Consider the following 10829-nt stretch of genomic DNA (forward strand, 5'->3'; position numbering starts at 1 on the left):
GTCTCTGTGGTTTTCCAACACTGTAACTCTTTACAGGAGTCCAAAGCCTCATCTTTTTCCGGAGAAGGGGTTGGTGGTTTCCAACCACTGACTTTGTGCTTTGCAGCCTCTTTCATAACCTACTAGGCCACCAGGGCTACATCAAGCTGAACTGAAAGCACTAGCCAAAACACGGGTCCAGGAACTGATGGAATATCTGATGAAATGCTTCAACATGCTGCTGAAGCACTGGAAACATTCGCTCTTCTGTGCCAGGAAATGTGGGAGACAGCTACTTGGTTATCTGACGGGAAAAGAGCAATGAGTTGTACTCATTCAAAGAAACGTGATCTGATAGAATGCTTGAATTATAGGACAATGTCATTTTATCACATGCAAGGGAAATTTTGCTGAAAATCATCCAAAAACAATTGCAGCAGTACATTGACAAGGAGTTACCCAAGAGTCAGGTCAGATTCAGAAGAGGACATGGAACAAGGGATATCATTGCTGATGTCAGATGGATCTTGGCTGAGAGCAGAGACTACCAGAAACATGTTTACTTGTGTCTTATTAACCATACCAAGGAATTCACTGATCATAACAAACCATGGACAGATTTAAGAAGAATGGGAATCCCAGGACATTTCATTGTACTGACTTGGAACTTGCAACATGGATCCATAGCCAGTTGTGAAAAACAAAAAGGAAATACTGTGTGGTTTAAAATCAGGAAAGGTGTTAGGCAGGGTTGTATACTCTCAGCATACTTATTCAAGCTATCTACTGGGTGGACCATAGGAAACGCTGGGTAATCTTGCAAAGAATGGGAATACCAGCACACTTCATTGTGCTCCTTTGGAACTTGTACGTGGGCCAAGAGGCCATTGTACAAACAGGACAAGGGAATGTGGCATAGTTTACCATCAGGAAAGGTGTACATCAGGGTTGCATCCTCTCACCATATCCATTCAATCTAGATGCTGATTCAATGGCACCCGACAGTAACAACATACTGAGCAAATCAAGATTGGATTACAACTCAATATAAAGAAGACCACAGCCCTCACAACTAAACCAATATGTTGCAACATGCTAAACGGAGGAAAGATTAAAGTTGCCAAGGATTTAATCTTGCTTTGTTGCATAATCAATGCTTTTGAAAGCAACAATCAAGAGATGAGATGACACATTGCATTGGGTAAATGTGCTGCACAAAGCCTCTTTAAAGCGTTGAAAAGCCAGTCGGTTACTTTGAGGATGAAGTGCACCTGGCCCGTGCCGTGGTACTTCAATCGCCTCATATCCTTGTGAAAGTTGCACATTGAGTGCAGAAGACCAAAGAAGAAGGGATGCATTTGAACTATGGTGCTCTTGAAGACTATTGAAAGTAACATGGACTATCAAAAGAACAAAGAAATCTGTCTTGGAAGAAGTACAGCCAGAAAGCTCCTTCCAGGCAAGGAGGGCAAGAATTCATCTTTTGTATTTGGGACATATTGTCAGGAGAGACGAGTGCCAGGGAAAGGACTCCAGGCCTGGTAAAGTAGAGGGGCAGCAAAAGAGAGGCCGGCCCTTGACAAGATGTAGTGACAAGGTGGCTGCAATGATACGCTCAACCATAAGAGCAGTTTTGGTGATGGTGTAGGAAGGGCAAGCGTCTCTCTCTGGTGTACAGGGGGTGAGGTGCAGTTGCTAGTGGTTGAAGCCCATTGGGTGGCACCTGAGAAGAACAACTCTTTCTTGCTTGCTTTTATTTAAAGAAAAAGTATTCAAGTTCTTTGCCTTTTAAAAATTGGGCTATTTGTCTTTTTGTGGTTGAATTTTGGTAATTCTTTTATACATTGGATATGAATCCTCATCAGATAACATTTTGCCAATGTTTTCCCTTTATATAGGTTTTCTAAGGAGTCCTTGGTGGCATAGTGGTTACACGTTGGAATGCTAACCACAAGTTCAGCAGTTCGACGCCACTAGCTGCTTCCTGAGAGAAAGCTGAGACTTTCTCCTCCCACATATAGTTACATCTTTGGGAACCCACAAGAGCCATGCTACTCTGTCCTATAGCATCACTAGGAGCCCAGATTGAGTTGATAGCTGTGACTTTGGTTTTTCCAGTTTGATAGATTGCCTTTAATTTTCTCGATAATGTCCTTTGGTGTAAAAAATTTCTAAAAAAATGTTATGATGTCCATTTTATCTCTTTTTTTTTCTTTGTTGCTTGTGGTTTTGATGCCAAGTCTAAGAATCCATTGCCAAATCCAAAGTCATTGAATGAGATTGGCAGCTTTATTAAAAATCAATTGCCAATATATAGAAATCTTGAGTTTTTATTATCTATTTAGATTTAGAAGACTAACAACTAATAGCCAAACTTTACAAATAAGACTTGTTATTGCTGTTATTAGTTATTGCCCCAACTCAACTCCCTAATCATGGTTATCCCAGGTACAATGGAAGGAAATGCTTAGTCTGGATGCTATACTGAAACCAGTTTAACATCACAGCAACACGTAAGCCTCCACTGATGGACAGGTGGTAGCAACGCAGGAGGGGCAGTAGCTAGAAATAAAAGTCAGGTCTTTCATCACCACTACCTGCCATCAAGATTTACCTCGACATGTTCTTCTAAGACACTTATAGTTTTAGTTTTTATACTCAGACCAGTGACTTTTGAGTTTCATATGTGGGATAAGGTAGTGGTCCAACTTCATTCATTTATCATCACAAATAAAAGTAATATTGCTTGCTGAGTACTTTATATTTAAGAAGTGCTTTCATGTTTTCACTCCACTTTATATTGTCACTACAACTCCATTTACAGGTGAGAAAACAACATTTTGATAATTGAACTTTCATTTTAATACAGGGTAGTGAACTTAGCTTTTGAAAACGGGAAACAGAGAAATTGAAACTTTCCCCCAACAATGTAATTACAGAAAGCGTGTGTCACCTTACTGTACTTTGCAAGAGATTTTTCCCTGGTAGCCTTTCAAAGAGTCAAATGTTCACATTACTCTCAACCACACAAAGCATATTCTCAAGTTTATTTATTTATTTAGGAAGACTGTCCAGACATACAATTTGCCCCCAAACACTGGGAAGATGCCCCCCTCCCCACCAACATGTATTAAGTCATTCAGACCAATTTCTGGTGCTGCCTGTTAGCTAAAATCAGGAAAGCTAAACAGATTCTAAAACCAGGAAAAGGTTCTAAGGAAGCTCAGTTCAGGTTAATCTTAAAATATAGTCATTTCCCCCCAAAATTGCACCCTCCTCTCCAACTATTACTGGATATGAATACATTTTCCCAAGAAATGCATTTCAGACCTGGTGTGCTTTTCTTTTGAATTTGAAAGTATACTTTTATGGACTTACATAGTATTAGGACCATATTTTGTTTTCATGTAACTTCTGCTTAACTTTCCTTTGGAATCTGAATATTAACCTCACTCATGTAACCCTGCCCCCCTCAATAAATCTTTAGTGCCCTTTGTTTGCCAGCATTCTGCTTTAACTCCTCAGAATATTAAAGCGTATTTTCACGGTAGTAGCCTTTCTCCTGTTCAATAATGGGCTTGTGTTTCCTGAAAGCAGTGAGTCAGCCTGTTCCTTTATTTCCCCTTCTAGTAATTCCCCTTCCTTACTTATTCTTGGCAAAGCCCTGTGGCAAAAAGGGAACTGACATATGTCCCACCCCTTTCATGAAGTCATATATATTTTACTGTGCTACGCCCTTCCCATACATGAAGTCAGAAAAAAAGTTTGTTTCCTTCTCTTAGAAAGGGAGTCTACCTTATTGTTTTTATGCTCATCTCATTCAGTGGGAAAATTAGAGAAGTCCTCTAAAGTTCCTTTGTCAAAAGCTCACCCTGGCTTTATCACAACAGAAATGTCCCTATATATTTTTTCCAGTTCTATCTATACTTTAAAAAAAGACAAAGGTTTCCTTTTGTTCTGAAGGTAAGATTTCCTTCTGCCTAATGCTATCATGTAAACAGGAATTTAGCAGAGATTCCAGCTCCAAATGAAGGTATGCAAACTCAAGGAATGACATATACTTTCACCCCCAAGGGAGAGTAAAGGCAGTGGCATGGTGCAGGAATGGTGGATTTTAAGTCCAGAAAGAAAGGGTTGCTTTGATATCTGATACCAGCATCCTTCCTGACATCAGCTTGAGCTCCGATCCAATCTAAGAATGGCACTTCTGCGAGAGTAGAGGAAATCTCCGTGTCAGAGAGGTAAATTAGTGGGGGTAAACTGAGGTAGCATCATAAATTAGTCATTTCCTGGGGATAGTCTAGGCAAGGGACAATGGACATCAAACTAAGGCACAGGATGGGAGAAAAGGGGTAAAAGTATATGGATCTTAAGAAAGGATGGAGTGCAAGAAAGATGGCATAGCTCTGTGCAGTATGTGCTCTGGAGTTGTGCTCTCTGAGGAGCTGGAAGGATTCAAAATTATCTCCAAATTTGAAGGACTAGGTGAAGGATGACCATCAACCAGAGTAGGACCAAACCAAATCAAACTCACTGCCATAGCGCCCCTATAGGACAGGATAAAATTGCCCCTGTGGATTTCTGAGACTGACACTCTTGATGGGGATAGGAAGCCTCATTTTCTCTCCTGAGTAGCAGCTGGTCGTCTCAAACTGCTGATCTTTTAGATCACAGCCCAACATAACCACTAGGCCACAATAAGCATTTTCAATAGGAAAGTGATTGTGTTCACTTTTTCAAATACTGAATGAAATAGATGTACATGTTGAGAGGGACTCCGTGTTGATACATATATCTATCTGGAGGCATCAACGTATATCTTGTAGGTGAATGAACCACGGACTGTGGAAAGATCCCTAGGTAACCCTAATTTGACAACTATTGAGTTGATTCTAAATTCATCGTTGCTATTGAATAAAATCTGACTGATGGTGACCCTGCAGAGCAGGGTAGAAATGCCCATGTGGCTTTCTGAGACTGTAAATTTTTTATGTGAGTAGAAAGCCTCATCTTTTCCCCCCAGAGCAGCTGGTAGATTAGAATTGCTGACCTTACAGTTAGTAACCTAGTACACAACCCTCTATGCCACAAGGCATTAGGCCAGGCTTCTGACTCATAGCGACCCTATATAGACTTTCTAAGACTGTAACTATTTAAGGAGAAGATAACCTCAACTTTCTCCTATTGAGCAACTGGTGCTTTTGAACCATCAGCTTTGTGGGTATCAGCCCATGACTAACCCACAGTGTCAACAGGGAATGTGACGTAAGAGAGATCAATGAATGTGGTAAGAAGAAGGGGCTATAGACAAAAGATAACAGAGGGTGGGGGGAATTCACGTTACAGATGTCGATGGAGTAAGAACTTGCAAGAAAATTGAATTAGTGAATAGGGTCCAAAGTAAATAAGACAGGAGGGGAAAAAAAGATGTCAAGGAGCCATTGGATTTAACAAAAGAGAAGATATAAGCGGTGTGATATGGGATTAGAGGGAAAGTCTTAGGAGCTGTGATTAATAAACTTGGCTAGGAAGTGTGGTATAGAACATTATGCACAAAGTAATATGAGGTCTTACTCTCTATGTATGCATGTAAAAGTGGGAGAGGATTGAGTGCATGTTAGACTGACAAGAGCCCTAAGCGACTCTTTCGGTATGTACAAGTGCTCAGAAGCAAAATTGAAAATGAACATAAAATGATCATCATTTCATGGATTAAACTTTTAAAGGATATTATTCAGACAATGATGATTTAATTTGTTTGTAAAAGTATATTCATGGCTCTCGAATAATCGTTAAATTGTTGTGAGAGACAGGATTGGCTCTTCCATCTGAAAAGCTTGTTGACCCCTGCCCTAGCCTCAATCAGTTTGGTAAAACTGTTTTTTGGGTGGTTGTTTTGTTTTAATGAGTTTGAGTTTTGTTCTAGATTTTCACCCATTCCAACCAAGACCTTCTATTGTGCCCCTGGCCAGAACAGTTGGCCATGGTTGCCAGGAACCCTCTAGTTGGTCACTTCCCCAGCTAGAAGGAGGTGACGGTTCCGGTGGGCCTTTCAGTCTTGCAGACGCATTTCTTCCTTCGAGCCTGTGGTTTCCTTTACTGTCTCTCTTCCAGGGAGGGGAAGACCAACAGTTGTATCTCAGATGGTTCTCACAATCCTTTAAAGTCTAAAACGCTGCTCACAGAACTAGGGTGTACAAGATTATTTTTATGAATAAAATGATGACAGCTGACCTAATGGACCCATCAACTGTGGCCTTGCGTCTCCAAATCCAGTAAATCAATCACATGAGTTGTTTGGTTATGTCTATGAAAGATCTATAACTGTGTCCTCTAAATGCTTTATCATATACATGAATATATATGCAGGATATAAAATGTGTATATTTATAAGCTCACAAACATGCATGTGCATGCATTCCCATGTGCCTTCCCACATACATATAGTGTACAAATCAACCATGTAACTGTTCACATGTTTTTGCTTGATATTACTGCTGTAATTTGTTTGATTTTGTTTTTGGATCTGCTATAGCAATCACCATAGTTGCTTTTTATTCTTGTGTACCGCTTGATGTCTTCATTTATCTTGGTCAAATTGAATTGGCTTTCCCTATATTGGATATTGCCTTTCCCATCGTCAGAATCAATACGTCTATTATCCCCACCCCCCTCCTCCCATCCCTGGTTGCCATCAAAGAAAGCCCATCAACTCATTTTAATTTTGCTATTCTCTTCTGTCTATCTGCCTCTCAATGACCATTTTATATTTCCCCCAATTTCCTTAAACCCTAGACCTCACAGTTCCCCTCTCACTTGCTGTGAATGTCTTCACTAATATTTCACCAAGAAAGGGGAAGTTGGGAATCTGCTGTCCTTTGTTTGAATGTGTGAAGCATAGAGAATGGGAGAATTTCATCAAGCAAGTGATAGGGGAAGCAGTATCAGAGAGGGAGGCACATGTTTCAGTTCAGTGTCAAAAGCAGAAGGAACTTACTACCACAAGGATGGCGATTCAGGTGCCGAAGAGCTTTTCACCATGTAAAGAGGAAGCCAGACACCAGAATGGACAGAACGGGAAGGGAGGTCAGCCAGGACCACATGAGTTTTAGGAGATGAGCAGAGAAGACAAGGATCTGATACTGGAGGGGATTGCAGTTCTTACGGTTGTATTTCTTGCAGGGGTTAGATTAGAAGGCACTAGAGAAAATCCCACCTTTCCATGAAGGAATCAAGTTCTAGTGGGAAGTTCGAGATGTAGCAGAATATACCTGTCTGACAGTTGAGAGTGAAAGTGAGAAATGAAGAGGAGGATGAAGTCTTTCTTGATCTCTATCCAAGAGGAAGACTCTCGTGAGATTGATCAACACAGGGGCTGCAACAATGGCCTCAATCATAATGAGTGTGAGGATGGTGCAAGCCTGGGCACTGTGCTTTTTTGCTGTACTCAGGGTCGCTTTGAATCAGAACGGCCTCAATGGCACCTAGCAACAACATCTCCCAGTAGCAGAGATTCATGCATAATTTTTAAAATTAAGACCCTCTTTTCAGGAAGAAGGAGTCTCTGGCTTGAATGGTAAACAAGCTTGACTGTCGATAGATAGATAGATGATAGATAGATAGATAGACAGACAGATAGATAGATAGTTCAAGTCCATCTGAGGTACCACTGAAGAAAAGTCTGACAATTGACTGTGGGGAAAGTAGCCACTCTATGGAGCACATATGTACTTCAATACACCGGGCCTGGCTATGAGACAGCAACTGGTCTGGTTTGGGGAATAAGTGAGTTTCTAAACAAGAAACAGTGTCTATATACAGAATTCACACATTACTATTTGTTAAAAAATGGCAACAATAACAACAAGGACAAAACCAGAACTGAGCAAAGAAGACCCCAGGAGGATCCAGGACAACTATTCGGTGAAAAGGGGGAGGTTAACTAACCCGAGGAGTCAAAGAGGAAGAGCAATAGGAATCAAGAAAGAAAGACAAAGAAACACCATTTCATTGCCCACTGCCATCAAGAGAATTCCAACTCCCAAGGCTACCAATCTTTACAGGAGCAGCGAGAGCCTCGTGTCCCTTCCACAGACTGACTGCTGGGCTTGAATGACTGACCTGGTGGCCAGCAGTCCAACTGCTTGCCTGTCAGCACCACCAGCGCGCCTCATAAAGAGACACAGAGATGCTCCCAAATCAGGAGCTTCTTCCTCAAAGTGGTGGTGCTACAGGTATCTTCAGAGGAGCATCTAGGTTTACTGACTTAAACAATTCAGGGGCTTTCATTGAGGAAAAAGATACAAAGGGATGAAAGAAACAAATGAAAATGTTTAGGGAGCCCAAGCTTCATTAGTTCCACAGGAATCTCTCGACATGATTTTCCAAGTCTTCTCTGCGCTTATCCATATCCATTTTATACAGTGAGTTTGCATCACTTTAGAACAGTGGTTCCCAACCTTCCTAATGCCTGCGACCTCTTAATACAGTCCCTCATGTTATGGTGAACCCCAACCATAAAATTATTTTCGTTGCTACTTCCTAACTAATTTTGCTACTGTTATGAATAGTCATGTAAATATCTGATATGCAGAATGTCTTTTCATTATTTCAGTTGAACATAATTAAGCCAGTGATTCATCACAAAACAATCTGGAATTATATATTGTGAAATATCTATTCCTAACTGCAAATAAATGACATTTGGTCTTGCAGCATGGTGTAGCGTGGGTAAACAGTCTTCACGCCGGTGCTCCTGTATGGGTCTCTACCTGCATGTGGGCGGACCGCCTGAAGACAGATACAGGAGCAGTGTCTTGGTTCCTAAGGCCATGGGAAATAGGTGTTTCTGATGGTCTTAGGCAAACCCTGTGAAAGGATTGTTCAACCCCCCTCAAAGGGGTCCTGACCCACAGGTTGAGAACCGCTGCTTTAGAAGAACCACAGTGCTAGATGTTATTTGATATTTTGGTGCAAGTCATCCCCTTAAAACGTACTTAGCATTGATGTTTGGTTTTTGGTTTGTCACCATTGTTAAAGATCTTTTTTTCAGTCATGTGGGATGCATATCTACGAGCTTATGTGGTCACTTATGATGGGGCACTTTTAGAAAGTCTTCCAGACATTCCTAGCTGTAGCTTATCCTGGGGTTTAATTTATGTACACAAAGCACCTGAAACAAGAGGACATTCAAAGTCAAGCTGCTCTTTTAATCAGTAAAGCCTGGTGTTTTTCTTACAACGTGACCACCACTTGTGCTGCTTTTAGATGCTCAATTTAAGTGGGCTTGAAACTTCCAACAGCAGTCCCCCCTCCCCCCCCACTACACACACAGAATCCTCACAGCGTCCACCATTCTTTCTAACAGCGTCTTGTCCTCCTCACTGCTGTCGCTGCAGCCGCCCGCGATCGCACGGTTCACTGGAAGTCTTTGGCAACAGGAAATGACGCGGAAGACAAGTTTGATAGGGTTTCACTTTATCCTCAGCCATCAAGGAAGTCGTGACTGCCTGTAAATGATGTGGGGGCTGTTCCCATCCACTCCTCTGAATGAACCAACTGTGCACGGGTATCGTGAGAAAAATTCAGATTAGAAAGGTATCTTCTTACCTTCAGAGGCCACGGGTTTCTGTGACTTGGTGTGGTTTCTGGTGTGCCGCCACTTGGGTCAGGAGAGACGGTCCTCTCAATCAGATCCCGGATTGATTTGTCTAACTCCACACTTTCACATCTGCCCAGGAGGAGAAGGGAAAGTGACTGTTCACGAGGGATGACAATGATTCCGGTTCCCGAGTTTGTGAATGGCCCTGAGGTGTCCTTATTTGTGTAAGAAAGTCCTTTGGAATCTCCAAATTCCTAATCTCGGTTTGTTTTACTTAGACGAGGTCATCAGAGCACTTTGGAAAAGAATACTTGAACTTAGTTATCACACAACTTGCACATTGATCCAAAGGGATAATGTTTCATACCAATCAGTTCAGGGATTTTCAAAATCTGGGAATAATCTTGAGAATTAAGCACCCACAGGGAGCCCGAGGCTGGGCACGCATTTTCGTATTCACTGGTCACAACAACTCAGCGAAGCAATCCCTGTTTCACAGATGACCAAATCTAGGCCTCAGAAAGTTACATAATTTGCTAAGTTATCTGAGGTCAAATTGTTCATTCTTAACATGACCAAGCCCGAGCTCAGCTCCGTGGGCTTCTCTAGACCACCCTTAACTATGTTTGCCATATGTTGTCAATTAACCAGAGAATAATTCGGTAAGCAGTTGTTTGTCAGCAAACAGAAATATGTTAGTGTTTTTTAAAAATACATATATATTCCAGTGTAAAAGAGCACTTTCAAGCTACCTCACTCAATTGCTTCATTTAACTGAGAACCACCATGAATTTCTGACAGTTACATGGCTCTGAACTGATAAGACTGAGATTTAAACCCAATCTTCTGACTGAAGTCCATCCCCTCCCCCCCATCTTATACCACATTGCCATGAGGGAGACATTTTATCATGTAAAGTAGAACTCACAATAAAAACCCTTTATATGGTGTTTCTGAAGATACTTTTCTTGAGGGAGGAGAACTGCCCCATCATTCATCACTCCTTAAAAATAATCCGTTTGATTGGGGAGTCGGTGTTATTGTTTTAATTATTTAAAAAACACACAAAAAAACAAAAACATTTTCCAGTCAGGTGAGGTGTTGAGGTCGTTAGATCCTATGTCATCTTGCGTTTGAGGCAGCCTGAAGATGCTTACAAGGGGTGGCCTTTTTATAGGAGAAACACTGGGATCCTTTTCTTTCTCTCTCTCTCTCCCTCTCTCTCTCCTCTCTCCTCCCCTCCCCTCCC

The 10829-nt window shown here is 41.5% G+C and overlaps 1 protein-coding gene across 1 annotated transcript in view; it reads right to left on the reverse strand.

The window, feature by feature from the left end:
• Positions 1-9681, reverse strand: part of TNIP3 (TNFAIP3 interacting protein 3) — a 65593-nt gene extending 55912 nt beyond the window's left edge. The window contains exon 1 of the mRNA XM_045290216.1: positions 9589-9681. The gene's annotated coding sequence lies outside the window, so the exon portion shown is untranslated. The remainder of the gene's footprint in view (positions 1-9588) is intronic.
• Between the last annotated feature and the right edge of the window lie 1148 nt (positions 9682-10829).

The sequence above is a fragment of the Echinops telfairi genome, unplaced genomic scaffold (genome assembly GCF_000313985.2).
Source record: "Echinops telfairi isolate 266 unplaced genomic scaffold, ASM31398v2 ScPeMD7_33;HRSCAF=127, whole genome shotgun sequence".
NCBI lineage: Eukaryota > Metazoa > Chordata > Mammalia > Afrosoricida > Tenrecidae > Echinops > Echinops telfairi.